This window comes from Chelonia mydas, chromosome 17 (genome assembly GCF_015237465.2).
Source record: "Chelonia mydas isolate rCheMyd1 chromosome 17, rCheMyd1.pri.v2, whole genome shotgun sequence".
In the NCBI taxonomy this organism is placed as follows: domain Eukaryota; kingdom Metazoa; phylum Chordata; order Testudines; family Cheloniidae; genus Chelonia; species Chelonia mydas.
In genome coordinates, this window is record NC_051257.2 from 19,494,928 (window position 1) to 19,506,203 (window position 11,276).

General features: G+C 52.4%; 1 protein-coding gene across 3 annotated transcripts in view; it reads right to left on the reverse strand.

The window, feature by feature from the left end:
* The window catches only part of SRRM3 (serine/arginine repetitive matrix 3), a 190,281-nt gene extending 182,492 nt beyond the window's left edge, over positions 1-7,789 (reverse strand). For 2 of the 3 annotated variants that reach the window (XM_043531236.1, XM_043531237.1), the window contains exon 1: positions 7,694-7,789. The gene's annotated coding sequence lies outside the window, so the exon portion shown is untranslated. The remainder of the gene's footprint in view (positions 1-7,693) is intronic. The other variant, XM_037880792.2, reaches the window with a different exon arrangement.
* Between the last annotated feature and the right edge of the window lie 3,487 nt (positions 7,790-11,276).

Sequence of the window (11,276 nt, forward strand, 5' to 3'; positions counted from 1 at the left end):
TTGGTCAGGTCTCTCCTGAGTGCTAAACACCACAAGTGGGCACTGTCCTTACTGCAGGATCTTTCCATGGTCTCCCGGCCCACCCTCGTGTCCCGAGGTGACAACTCTCTCCAGAGAACCTGGGACGTCAAACACTCTAAGCACGCCGGTTGTTACTGTCCATGGCAAAATGACTGGCCCTTGCATTCAGAGCTGTCAGTACGAACGGCTTCTTCTACCCCTCCCATAGTGAGCATTTGGAACCAGCCCTGTGTACCCACCCACATACCGTCAGCCATGTGAGCGCACCACTATTTGAACTGGGCAAATGTGCACCAGGCCAGAGGAACCTCCCACCCCAAAGGCCTAGCTGAGCGTTCTCACCAGCTCAGTTTAAACCCAGGCTTCAGGTTCCAATCCACCAAGAACCTTCTTCCCGGTAATAAAACCACGGGGGCAATGTCTACCTTTAAAACGCCCCAGCGCAGACACCCCCCCACTACAGCGATGGGAGGGCTTCTCCCGCTGCTGTACTTAATCATAGAATAGTAGGGTTGGAAGAGACCTCCAGAGGTCATCTAGTCCAATGCACTGCTCAAAGCAGGACCAATCCCCAACTAAATCATACCAGCCAGGGCCTTGTCAAGCCAGGCCTTAAAAACCTCTAAGGAAGGAGATTCCACCACCTCCCCAGGTAACCCATTCCAGTGCTTCACTACCTTCCTAGTGAAATAGTGTTTCCTGATATCCAACCTAGACCTCCCCCACTGCAACTTGAGACCATTGCTCCTTGTTCTGCCATCTGCCACCACTGAGAACAGCTGAGCTCCATCCCCTTCGGAACCCCCCCTTCAGGTAGTTGAAGGCTGCTATCAAATCCCCCCTCACGCTTCTCTTCTGCAGACTAAATCCACCTCCCCGAAAAGCAGCAGAATTCTTCTGTCGACCTAGCACTGTCCACAGCAGGGGTTAGGTCAGAACAGCTACGTCGGTCAGGCTGTGGATTTTTCACACCCCCGAGGGACACAGCTATGCCGAAGTAAGTTCCTAGTGGAAACCAGCCCTGAGAGCTGCAGAATAGCCATGGGGCAATTCCTTTGATGAATACATCGGCTCCTCAAGTACTGGACTAACGCCTCACACCTGTTCTTGGATGCACACAAGAACATGCATATGCATGTGATGAACACACACTCTTGGACATGCATGCATGTGGTGTACGCACAGACATGGACCAATAGATGCACGTGATATACATACATGGGTGTAGTACGGATGTGACATACACAGGTGTCCCTCTCGTGCCTCCCCCAGAAGAGCAGTGTGAACATTAGCAAAGCACCAGGGAGACGCATTGTGGGGTCGAAGTGCTATATATTATTGGGCCAGTGGCAGAGAGGGCCAGCAACTCCAGCTGGGAGAATGCAGCCCCTCTGGCCCTCGACTTGTTCCATGGTTTGCACTCAGGCCCCAGTACAAACAAGCCCTGGGAAACGCCTGGCTGGCCAGACATTGCAGGGGCAGCACAGCGTGACGTGGGGAACCATTCCCCCACTAAGTCAGGGTGAAACCCACCGTACCCGGGCCTCACTTCAGAGCAATGCTGACAATCAGCAAAGGCAGCTGCTTATTGGGGATGCTAATTCCACTGAACCGGGGTGCTGGGCCCCAGGGGAGCCATGTCAGGGCTCTGAAGGCTGCAGAGGTTGTGGGAGGGAACAGAGACCCTTTCACCTCTAGGTCAATAACTCAAATCCAGGGCAGATCAATGACCACAAGGCCTCATGGGCTGCTGGCAGTCATTCAGCAGCCTCTGTGAATGAGGCGGGGGGGGGGGGGAGAGGGTCTCTGGTGGCAGAATCCGTCTCTGCTATTGGTCCCCCTTCAAGGGGTGACTAGACCCCCAAGAACAAGCTTCCTTCTCGCGAGGCATGGTTGGGGAACTGCTGCCTGTCTACTTAAAGTGTCCCTCACCGCCGCAGCACCATCCAGCCGTTTGCATGTTTATCCTCATGTCCGCAGGCACGACTATTAACCCCATTTCAGATGGGGGAACTGAGGCACTCAGTGACTTACTCAGGATCAGGCAGGGAGTTTGGGTCACAGCAGAAAGCAAACCCAGGTCTACAGGAGGGCCAGGCTAGCCCTTTAACCACTGGACCTTTCTTCCTCCCCCTGCACAGAGTCATTGCCATTCCTGCCCATGCTGGGCCTGTTCCATGGCCACCAAGAGGTCTGCAGTCTCCGGGGCCGGCCAGCGAGCTCCCTTCTGCCACGCTTCATTCCCATGTTGTGTTAAAGGAAGAGATCTGCCCCAGGGAGCCGAACCCCTCCCGCCTGGGGGATTTCCAAGCTCGGCAGCTGGGGATCAGCCCCTCAGCGCCAGCAGGCGCTGCCAGGGCACAGGGACCCCCCCAGCCATGCACTCACGTACTGCCAGGGCAGAAGAGAAATTGCTACAACAAATTCCACCTGCTGGCAAAAAGAGCTAGGACCCAGGAGGAATAACCTCACCGGGTCCCTTGAAGCCGAGCATTTCTGTCGAGGCTGACGATTGCTCTCCCTCCCTCAACTTTCTGGGTTCTCCTCTGACAAGTGACAAACTCCTCGCCATGATGAGCTTGGGTCTGCGTCAGAACAGGCTTGGGGCTAAACCGCCCCCAACCCCGGCGAAATGCTCTCCTCCCCCCTCCCACCCCACAGGTGGCTCCCACCCTCTGCCGGCGATTCCCATCCATCAGGGTTACAGAACAGAGGAGGCTATTCCTGGGCTGATGACATTCTACAACTTTACATGCCACCTGTCAAGAGAGGGGAGGGATGGGATATGTGAGCGGGGGCACCCTGGTTCGTACCATCGGACGTCCCGTCAGGCTCTCCACGGCCCTGCCAAGCCCCAACCCCAGCACAGTTCTGCCAAGCGCAGGAACACCTGAGCCCCAAAGAAGAGGTGAAGGATGGGCTCGTGGCTAGGGCACCTCAGTTCACCCTCTGTAAAATGGGGATAACATCACTACCCTATCCCCAGGGCATTGGCAGCATCGATACATTAAATGCTGTGAGCTGGTCAGATGCTGGGGCGATGGAGGCCAGATACACACCTTAGACAGATTATCCTTCCTATTAAATAGGAGAGAGCTCCTAACCCTGCAGCTTTTGACACACATGGTTCAGAGTCGGGTTTTTATTTGGAGGTTTGGACAGCACATAGACCAATTCAGGAAAGCATCCCCCATCAGGGCAGCCTGGCACATGCTTAAGGGCTGCCCTGAACTGGGGGCCAAGCAAGGAACTTCAGAGACCCTCCCCCTCCCCCCCCCCCAGGGACAGTAGCACAATGCCGCTGCAGTAGTGAGCATTGGGGCAGGGTTAGACCAGAGGGCTAGGACTTAAAAGGCTCGGACTCATAGATTCTGAAAAAATCAGTCTCTCGGTGTCTCAAGTTGGGCACCCAAAAATGGAGGCTCCCTCCCATTACGGTCACCTTTGAAAATATTGCATTAATGCCCACCCTGCCTCAGTTTCCCCATCAGTACACTCTGGACTGTAACGTTTGCACACCTACCTCGCTGAGAGGACTAGTTGATGTCTGAGAATAAATCAATGTATAAGTGCTATACATTCTCATTTTCATCTTAAATCCAAGACACACTTGTGCCTTGTAATAACACCCTCTTGCAGAGTTCGTGGGTTGGGGGGAGGGGGTTAGTATGGGCTTGTGGTTAGAGAAAGGGCTGGGTTCTATTCCTGAGCCATTGTGGGACATGCGGCAAGCCTTATGTCAGTAACCTATCAAGCCATCAACCCCTATCTGCCGGTGGCCTCAATTGCCTACCTAGGCACTTCTCCTCCAAGTCCCTCCACGCTGTCCCATGCCACCCTCCCCATGCATAGCAAAGGCTCTTGTCTATACTCAGAAGGCCCCTTAAAACCCACCTCTGCCATGTGCCTATGGCTCACTCCCATTTGGCCCGGGGTATGCAAGTGGTGAGCTGGGACTTCTGCTATCCTGCTAAGCTCGGTTGGATTTATGGGTCTCTCATCTTCTCAACCCACCCTCAGCCCCTTCGTCTGTTTCATCCACTTGCCATGCCTTGGCTGACATTAAGGGTGTGAGCAATTGGGGTCATGGGACTGTCTGCTGTCATTTGTCTGAACAGCACCTACCACCAAGGGGCCCTGGGTTGGGGGTTCTAGATGCTACTGCAAATACAAATCAGAAACAGCAATAATCAACCGCGAAGCCACACTCCCATCCAACCAGCTAACTTGTCCTAAAAGCCACTGCTGCCAAATATCAAACCATCATCCACGGTCCCTACTTCTGCAGCGTGCGCACACAATCAAAACTAACTTCCCAGATGAGAACAAATGCAGGGGTGTTTGGGCCTGAAAGGTGCCATGTCATAGCAAAAACAGGCCCGTTATTCCCCCCCTGAAAGCACAGGCCCGAGGGGTGGTGGTGCTCAGGAATCAATATTTGCTCCATGGAACAGGAGGACAAGGGAAACGTGTTACTGTCCAGCTTAAAAGGGGAGTTACTCTCCCACTTCCCAGAAACCAAGAAAGAGGAAGCAGTGCCTTCCACGTAAAGGCAGCAAATTCAAAAGCAGTAAGAAGGAAAATGCTCCTTCACCCTCTGATTAACCTGTGCAACTCCCAGGGTGCTGCAGAGGCAAACAGAGCACTGGGTGCTCTCAGAAGCAGGGCGCAGACAGTGACTGAGCTATGCTCTGTGAGCCAGGGGAGCAGACTACACAGACCACTGCTGTCTTCCCGTCTGGAAGGAAGCAGAATAAATTCACAGGTTTCAAGGGACCATTGTGATCATCTCATCCCACCTCCTGCATCAGGCAGGCCAGAAGGACGGCTCTGACTAGGGGGGTCACGGGCCTGCTCCAGTCTGGCAAGAGGCAGGACATGGGACTAGATCAATATGGTTATGGGCTGGCAAAAGGCCGGACACCAAACAAGATGGATCATTCGTCTGGTCTGGTGCAGCAGGAGGCATGTTATAGAACTAGACAGTGTGTTATGGTCCAGCGGCAGCTCAGAGGGTCACTGATCATAGATTTTAACACCGGAAGGGATTACTCTGGTCATGGAGTGTCATCCGGGCAGCCCCGGCCAGAGCTCGTCAGCCACTGAGCCTGGTAACGTGCGGTGTCTCTTTCTGAAAAGCAGACTGTCTGGAACTCCGCCACTTCTCCCGTGGCACAGAGCAGGAAACGTACAAAGAGGAAATGTCCTTTTAAGGATAGGCAGATTGGTGTAAACTTTGCTTTAAAAAGCCCCACGGTCTCGCCCTCACAGTCACAACCACCGTAAATAAGCCCCTCTCGGAAGCCACGGAGGTCGTTCCAGCTAGTCGTGCAGGGACACGGAGGAAATCTGCGAGACGCTGCTTCTTTCCATAGATTCCGAGCATGCCCAGCCACTCTCTGCCAGAGATAGGAGAGGCTGCACGGAAGTCCTGGACTTACAAGGGCACCCGGCTTTCTCTAGAATAGAGTTCTCATTTGCGCCCTCCTCAATGGAAGAGCCGTCTGGGGGGCAGTTGATCCGGTGGCTCATCTGGGAAGGAGAAGCATTTTCCCTTCGGAGAACGAGGGGCATGACTCTCCCGGCTCTGGCTGGGGATGCTCTGAGCCTATGGAAAGAAACATCTTGCATGTTTCCTCTGCCTCCTTCGCAGCTAGCTCAGCAGCTCCCCTGCCACTCTGGGGGAACTTCCTTGGGCTCCCAGCTGCAAGGCGGAGTAGAAGGGTCGTTCAAAGCAGGTGCTGGCAGTGAGATCGTGGGAGAGTGAGGGAGGGTGTGCGTACATGTCAAGGTGTGCACATATGTAAGTTGTCTGCACGTATGGGACGGATCGTGTGATTAGGAAGAGGAAGGGTGGAAACGTGCAGCCCAGAACAAGGGGAAACAGGCAGATTACAATCCCTGATACTTGGGGTCACGAAGGGGGTTAGGGCCCTTGGCATACACAACAGTCAGGGCTCAGAAGGAGCTGGAGGACACGCACCCGTTTTCAGATGCCCCCAGTTTCAGTTGCAACTACACATCCATAAAGGGAAGGCTGGATGGCACGCAGAGGAGCCCTCTGGCCAGCTGACTGTCACTAGTTACGCATAAGCCAAAGAGCACAGCGTGGGGCTTCAGGGTGGCTGGCTACGGTGTTCTGTGCATTTCAGAGCCCTAGGATGCTGTTGCTAGCCTCAGCAGTCAGTGCAAAGGCCAAGCACAGGACAGGTCTGGATCTTACTATGTCAGACGTGGTAACCTGCCAAGGAGCAAAAAACCTAGATCTCAGAACGTGTGTGTGTGTACACACACGTAGGTATATAATGTGAACGAACACACACACACACACACAGTTCTATCATCTAACACTCATTCCCCAAACAGCGGCATACAAATATCTGTATGGAATTTCCACTGTATCATTACTGCATGACTATATGTTGCCATGGTCTGTGTGTCTCGAGATATTTGCAGGATAATCTCTAACTATTCCTCACTGAAGTAAACCGTTCTGCGGTAGCTGTCTCAAAGCCCAGTTCTGTAAACCCAAAACACTCAGACCATGTTATTTTAAAGAGAAACCGTTCGCTGTGCAAATTTAAAAAAAAAAAAAAAAAAAAAAACCACAAAAAACGAAGTCAAACTGCCACCCAAAATTTCCTAAGAAAATTTCAGGCCCCTCCCTGCTCCAGGATGAATTAAGTAATGAAAGATCACACGCCAACCTGAAATTTGCTAAACTTCCTCTTAGCCACCCGCACTGCTCCAGCCCTCCCACCAGCTAAATTGGAGTGCAGCACACAAAGGCAATTAGAAGAGTCCAATTCCCTAGCTCCACGGAGACAGAAGTGCAAGACACCACTAAGACAACAGTGGGCCCCTCTTACCTGCATCTCCCTGCCCACCACTACTCCTTGCCCATCCCTCTGGGTTTTTAGAAGAGCTGCTGGCATTGCTCTAAACTCTTTCACCGGGTGAGAGAATCACATTCGAGGGTAACATGCTCCTCCGAAGCTGCTGGGGTTTAAAAACCACCTAGGGTGAGTGGGGACTATTAGGACTGAACCCAGGGGTACAGCCTTGGCTTAGCAACCCTTCTCTTTCTTGGCAGGGGAATGACCTGGTCCCCAGAGCCATTCCATCCCTGCCCATGGGCAACCTTGTTTTCTTTGGTTTATCCATTCAAGGAGAAGAGCTGGATCTCCTTCTCTCCCGGCCACGCTGCGAAGGGGAACTGTAAAACTGCTGTAGTTAGAAATGGGAGAGTCTCTCTCCGGAGCGTGTGCCTCCCCCGGCTGGCATCTCAGCCTTTATCCAGCAGCGAAGGTGATCTCTGCCCCCGGCAAACCTCGGCAGCCTCAAACCAGCCCATTGATGCAACGGACGACCCGCAAACCCACGCGCAGGGGGAAATATTGTTCATCCGAACGCCTGGCCCCCTTTCCCCTGGGCTCCTCGGAGGCAGACCAATGGCCTCCTCCCCCTGCCCCACCTACACCGACTGCTCCATCGGAAAGGGGAAAGCAAAACACATGCCCTTACAAATACACAGCAGATGGGATTGCTGCCAAAATACACCCCCCCTCCCCCCAGCCACCACCAGGGCCGTGGCTCTGCTCCAAGCAAGGCTTTTGCAGCATCCATCCCCACGCGCCCCTCTGCTCCAGCCAGCGGGCCCTGCCTGCCTTACCTCGCCGGGGAATCCTGCGTGGCTGGGCTGGTGCTCGCCTCTCTTCTCCTGCTGGCCTCCCTCCTGGAGCCCTCCAGACTCCTCTCCCTCCGTCCCACCTACCCCCCCGCAGGGCTCTCCCCTGCCTCCCCCCTCCTCTTTCCAGCACCCTGCCCCTGAATCCCTTTTGCAGCCGGTGCTCAATGCAATGCTGAAATGCTGGACAGCTCAGCACCACCGAGCAGGCCTCCCGTCCTCACGCAAGACAGTCGCCTGCTCACCACATCCTCTGCCACAGGGCCACCTGGAGCCCAGGAGGGGCTGATGCAGCAAAACAGGATCCCCCCCCCACCCCCCCTCACGCACACACAGAGATCAGGTTTCAGAGTAGCAGCCCTGTTAGTCTGTATGTGCAAAAAGAAAAGGAGGACTCGTGGCACCTTAGAGACTAACCAATTTATTGGAGCATAAGCTTTCGTGAGCTACAGCTCACTTCATCGGACGCATTCAGCGGAAAATACAGTGGGGAGATTTATATACACAGAGGACATGAAACAATGGGTGTTACCATACACACTGTAAGGAGATCGCGCTCTCCTGCTGGTATTAGCTCATCTTAAGTGATCACTCTCGTTACAGTGTGTATGGTAACACCCATTGTTTCATGTTCTCTATGTATATAAATCTCCCCACTGTATTTTCCACTGCATGCATCCGATGAAGTGAGCTGTAGCTCACGAAAGCTTATACACAGAGATCAGTTTTTGCAAAAAGAAAAGGAGGACTTGTGGCACCTTAGAGACTAACCAATGTATTTGAGCATAAGCTTTCGTGAGCTACAGCTCATTGTAACAATGGTGCAGGGGCTTGGGGGGAGCAGCAGACAGTGCTGTATTTCGTCTGCAAGTGGTTGCAGGTTCAAATCCTGATTTAGTGGTTGCAGAAGAGATGCAGATCCTTGTATTTAGGAGGTTAACAACTCTGGGGGCAGGGACCAGCTCTTTGTTCGGTGTTTGTACAGCACCTACCACAGTGGGGGTCCTGCACCGTAACTGGGCCCCCCCCAGGGGCAAGTTATACAAATAATAAATATAATATTACTTTGCACTTCCCTGCCATAGCGCTGTTGATCTGAGGATCTCAAAGCACTTCACCGAATAAAGCCACCAGTGTGGTAAGGAAAGCTCTGTTGCCCTCATTCGTAGAGGAGGAAGTTGAGGCACATCTGATTATCACAAGGTCTTTTGGGGGGTTTTTTTTGGACTTCGATTATAAGCTGCTCAGGGCAGGAATCGTCTTTTTGTCCTGTTTCTGTATTGCACCCAGTACAATGGGCTCTGGTCTATGACGGTGCTACCGCAATAGAAATAATAATTTAAAAAAATGTCACTTGGCTAGTCAGTGGCCGTGCCAGGGGTGGAACCCAGGCATCCAGAGAAGAGCAAGGCATGAGGATGGGTTTTTTGCCTCCTTCTGGTCACAAACTGATCAACATTTCCCAGCATCCACTGGTTATTTGAAATGATTTGCTCAATCATTCCTGTGAACAACTCCCAGTTGGTAGCTTGTTTGTGAGCAGCGAGCTGCAAGCAGGCGAACTCCCAGCTGTTTGGCTGGCACATGCCGTTCTGGTGGCACGTTTCAGTTCCCTGGTGCGAACGCTCACAACTGCAAGCTCATAATTCACTTTGCCGCAAGCGTCCTCTAGTCCCTTCAGATTGGTTATTTCCAAAACCTCCCTCCCAGTAAATTCACTGGGCCAATCCTCAGCTGGTGTAAAGCATCGACTTCAGTTTAAACCTGCTGACAATCTGGCCCCTTGGCTAGAATTAGGAGTAGTAGTCAAAGTATGGTTTGATGGTAGTACCTAGAGGCTCAACCAAGGTTTAGGACCACAGCGTGCTAGACACTGTACATACACACGGTACCAGGCAGCGCCTGCCCTGAAGAGCTTACAGTCTAACAAGGCAAGAGCCGTTTTATAGCTAGAGAACGGAGACAGAGAGAGACGCAGGCCAAGAATTTCCAAAGTGACTGCTGATTTTGGGTGCTCCACATGAGCCATCTGACGGGGCCTGGCTTTCAGAAAGTGCTAAACACCTGCCCTCTGGCAGTCTGGCCACTTGACTGCCTCTCAGGTTGGGTGCCCCAAAAAGCAGAGCGCCCAAAAATCACTAATCATCTGGGAAAACTCTGGCCTCTTGGGCCTTGCCAAAAGTCACACCGGAAGTCAGTGGCAGTGATGGAACAAATTCATTTAACGACTCGGATACGCACAGGAGATTCTTCTGTTCCATTTGTTTGGATTTGAACCACTAAACCACACAAACAATTCCAGCAGCACCAAATACACCCCTTTATATAATGCAGAAAGGAAGGACGGACTAGCCTGGAATGTGGAAGACCCGGTTACACTTCCCTGCTCTGCCACAGTCTGCCTCTGTGACCTTGGTCAAGTCACTTAGGCTCAGATCTCCAAAGTTCTGTAACTCCTGTTGAACTTAACCTTTGAAGATCTGGGCTATTGCCTCACTCCCTTGTCTGACCGGGTGTGGCTGGGCTGAACACGCTGAAGATTAGGAAGTGTTCAGATTCTGTGGTAGCAGGGACCACGTAACTGCCTTCGATAGATACCAACTTGGAGCAGGGATTGGCACTTACTAGGTGTTTGTACAGCATTTAGCACAGTCGGGACCTAGCACCTAGGCACTAAAGGAACAGGAGTGTTAAAAACATCCATGCAGCCTAGAATGCTTTATGGAAATTCACGATACAGGCCTGAAGCCTGGTGCCCTCAGTCCTAGAACAAGTCAAGCCTGAAAGAAGCTACCACAAGAAGCTGATCAATGGATGGGCCAAAGCTCTTTCTTTAACCTCAGGGACACTGGGGCTGGGGCTGCCCCGATGCCTCCTGCCTGCCCGCCGCTAAGAGCCAGCTTATGCCTGAATCTCGCCCCTGCCAGGGCTGTGAAAATAACTGATTACGCTGGCTAATGAGGTGCCACGGGATTCCCATTTTAAAGGCATGGATGACAGTAATGGATCGTGTTTTTAAAAACTTAATCCAGGGAGGTAATGCGATTGTTCAGGACGAGAAATCACAGACATTACTTCCTGGTCCTGGCTATGAAGGGAGGCACAGGCTTGCAGTTCAAGCACATGACTGGCTGTCAGGAGACCCTAGCTCTGTCACTGGCTCTACTGTGATGCCAGGAAACCCCTTTCTGTGCCTCAGTTTCCCCACATGTACAATGAAGATACTGATACTAAACAAAGGGCAGTAGTGAGGCTTAATTCATTATCATTTCCCTTGAGATCCCTGGCTGGATGGTGCCAGAGGAGGGCAAAGTATTAGGGCTCAATCCTGTGCTCCCCTGATGCCTAGGGCTGCCACAGGCTGGTTTGACACCTGATGTAACTTAGAGCAACCTCAGGGTTACTCTAAATTACATCAAACCACAGCCTGTGAGCTGTAGCTCACAAAAGCTTATGGTCAAATAAATTTGTTAGTCTCTAAGGTGCCACAAGCACTCCTTTTCTTTTTTGAATACAGACTAACACGGCTGCTACTCTGAAACTAGCCTCTAAAGAGCCATTCTCCAGC